We start from the raw sequence: 3,326 nt of genomic DNA on the forward strand, positions 1-3,326 counted from the left end.
AAAATAGGTGGCCTTTGTTCTTCGCCCAAATTAACCATTTTCTTAAGCCGAATATTAGTTGTGGCCGGAGCGGAAATTTGCCCCCCCGGCCTCTTGCCTTTCATAAATTCTTCCCAAACTCTCGAGGAGTTGTTTTTGCTTCGTTAATAGGCGATGACACTCATCCCATGAAGCCTGATCAAGATAGATCATGTGAACTTCGTAGTTTTAGCATTGGGTCCCACTGGGCGTGCCAAAATGTTGACCCTAAAAACTACCAAGCCTGCGCGGCGCGCAGGCCGAGTAATTTATAAGCTAACTACGTCATTCGGTGAATGCGGGGCGTGCCAACTCGTCGGCTAAATTTGTTGATGTTGCGTTGGGTGCGCTGCTGACTTCTGAATCTCGTGACTGCGGCCGAGGAAGGAACACTCTCGGCCTTCGGGTTCTAGAGCCTGAAGACAAGGCTGCTAGTTCTACGAAGTTCAATATCAAATTCGGCTTTCAATGTGCCGAATGTAATAACTTGTAACACCTCACTTCGCCGAGAAGGCTAATGAGATGACCTCGACCAATAAGGATTTGGAAATCCTTCTCGACCGAGACTTGGATAGGTAACCAACCGTCCTCGCCGCAGTGCTGTTGATGCCAACGGAAGATGCTGCTAGATCGGTTGATTCTACGGTGACAGAGCTATCTATGTCGACTTAAGATATCACCGATTGCTTTCACAGTGCTGTTGATGCCAACGGAAGATGTGTCAGCGAAAAGAGAAAATAAAAAATCTCAAAATTGTTGAGAGGGTTTGCGCAGGGCAGTTTTGTGTGTTGAATTGGAGATCCCTTTCTATCGCAGAACATCTTGTATTTATAGTATTTTGTACTTGCTTGGCACGGCTAGATAACTGTGTAAAGTTCGACTGCAACTCTGACTCTGTAAAATTGATCCGTGTGAAATGCCAAAGCCTATCCTCCAGCTTTTGTGACTTTTCAAACCTAATAAACGTTAGGCTTTATCATATCTCATAAAAAGCCTAGCCTACCTAGACTTCTTATCATCAAAACTCCATCAATAAATTTTAAACCCATCTGACAACATCCATCACCATGTAAAAAGACCTAGTCTACCTAGGTTCCTTATCCCATCATTATCCAAGACCATGACTTTAAAATCATTAAATCCTCAAGCTTTTCAATCTGCACGTTCATTGCTAAACATCCAAATTAATTTGAACTCTACCTCCTACTTGAGGATATAATCTGCATCCTATCCATCCCGTTTAAGAATATGCCAAGATAATTCAAATTAAAAGATGATTATGATAAAAACCATAATATTATCTTTTAACAAAAATATCTTCATTTTTTCATCCGACGGTTGAGAACTATGTTTACTCTACGGTCTTGATTACACGGGCCGATGGTGTAAATTTGGGTCCAAACAGCGACGTACATACACCTGCGTCGCGCAAAACATCTTTGCACGATGTAGGTATTTGCAAAGCAGTTTTGTGCGACGCATATGTACCTACGTCGCGCAAAGCTATTTTGAGCAACGCATGTGTACATGCGTCGCGAAAAGTTGTTTTTTTTTTTTTTGGCCTTTTGGCCTTCCTCTCCCCTGTGTTGTTGTTGGTTGTGCCGTACGACGTCGTCTCCTCCCGTTAAAGTTAAACTGTCTCCCTCGTCTCCATTCTCGTCACTATCCCGATACCTCATTCGGATCTCCCCATTTCCACATCCCACAATCGCAATCCCTAAATAGATATGTCTCATTGGCCATGTCTCTCATGCTCTTCTTTGAGAGGGTTTATATGGGAGTGGTCATCGTTCTGGTCAAGCTCTTCTGGAAGAAACCAGAAGAACGCTATGAAACCAGAAGAACGCTATAAATACGAGCCCATTCAGGACGACCTTGAAGTAGGAAGCTCCAATTTCCTTGTTGTTCTCATCCAAATCCCCATGTTCAATGAAAGAGAGGTGCACACATACACACATATACATACATACATACATATACATATACATATATATATATATATATATAGTTATAGATATGATTGTTTTTGCATTTTTATTTTCTGGGTTTGTGAGAGAAAAAAGCCTTTAAAGTGTGGTGCTTTTTGTGTATGGGGTCAGGTCTACAAGGTCTCCATCGGAGCTGCATGTGGACTTCCATGGCCGTCCGACCGTGTCGTGATCCAAGTCCTTGATGATTCAACCGACCCTACAATCAATGTAAGAATCTCATCCTTTCAATGGGGCCTTTTCCTTTTAGTCCATTAGCAGAGCTCCAAGGATCTCAATGTGTGCGATTTCAGACCCAATTTCGGACATGGGGTTGTTCCAATGCGCAATGTCCGAGTGGGTTTTCAACAAAATTGGCAAATAAATTAATAAAAATTCATCTGAAATTGTTGCAGCAAATGGTGGAGCTGGAATGCCAGAGGTGGGCAAGCAAGGTCATAAAATTAATAAAAATTCATTTGAATTTATGTTCGATCAACATTTTTTTGGCAAATTATGGGTTATGTGTGTTGAGTTTTAAGTGTTTGATTGTATATATCTTTTCATAGAGAAACAACAACATAAGAATACAAGATATATAGGGCAAGGTGTGATCAACACACTGATCACCCTTGAATCACTCCTACATGGCAGCTTCGTAAAACAGGGAGCAGAAAGAAGGCAAGGCAAAAAGCTTCTAACCACCCTAGAAGTATGGGAAAGAAGATACAAGATCTAACTAGAAGTAAGGTGACAACTACACCCTAATCATCAACCTAACCAACATCTCCGGATACCCTCTTTTGACTTTTATTAGACAATATGGGGTGACTGATGCTGCACTGCGCATACTGATGCTGCATATGATTGATGCTGTATATGGAATACCCACTCTTGACTTTCAATAATGTGGGATCGTTTAGGTTTGTGCATGTTGTTTAATTACTTCTTAATTTGTTTCAAGTTTTGAATTTGCATCGATTTTATCTGAGCATCAGTTGCTTTGATTGAATATTTACTTGAATTGGTTCAAACTGTTTTACCCATCTTGAATTGTGGATTTGTTGCTTCAAAAGCACTCGATTTGCATCTTTTTGCTTTGAGATTTTTCTTATTACTTTTGTTGCTCTCGGTTAAGATTTGAGCGCTATCGATTAGAAGAATTGGTGGAAGAATGTGTAAACAAAAACTGAGTTCTGCCGCTCAAGCGCTATATAAAACTGAGTTCTGCGCATTACTGAGTTCTTCTGCTCAAGTGCTAGCATTACCGAGTTCTTAACATAGAATGATATATAACTGCTGCATTTATTATGTCATTATGCATGCAGCTATTTTTACAAG

General features: G+C 40.7%; 1 long non-coding RNA gene across 1 annotated transcript; it reads left to right on the forward strand.

Annotated features, from left to right (window-relative positions):
• The first annotated feature begins 1,810 nt into the window (after positions 1-1,810).
• LOC103409873 (uncharacterized) lies at positions 1,811-2,491 on the forward strand. The gene is made up of 3 exons (XR_011577783.1): positions 1,811-1,958; positions 2,118-2,216; positions 2,402-2,491. It is a non-coding gene; the product is annotated as an uncharacterized lncRNA (long non-coding RNA).
• The last annotated feature ends 835 nt before the right edge of the window (positions 2,492-3,326 follow it).

The sequence above is a fragment of the Malus domestica genome, chromosome 17 (genome assembly GCF_042453785.1).
Source record: "Malus domestica chromosome 17, GDT2T_hap1".
In the NCBI taxonomy this organism is placed as follows: domain Eukaryota; kingdom Viridiplantae; phylum Streptophyta; class Magnoliopsida; order Rosales; family Rosaceae; genus Malus; species Malus domestica.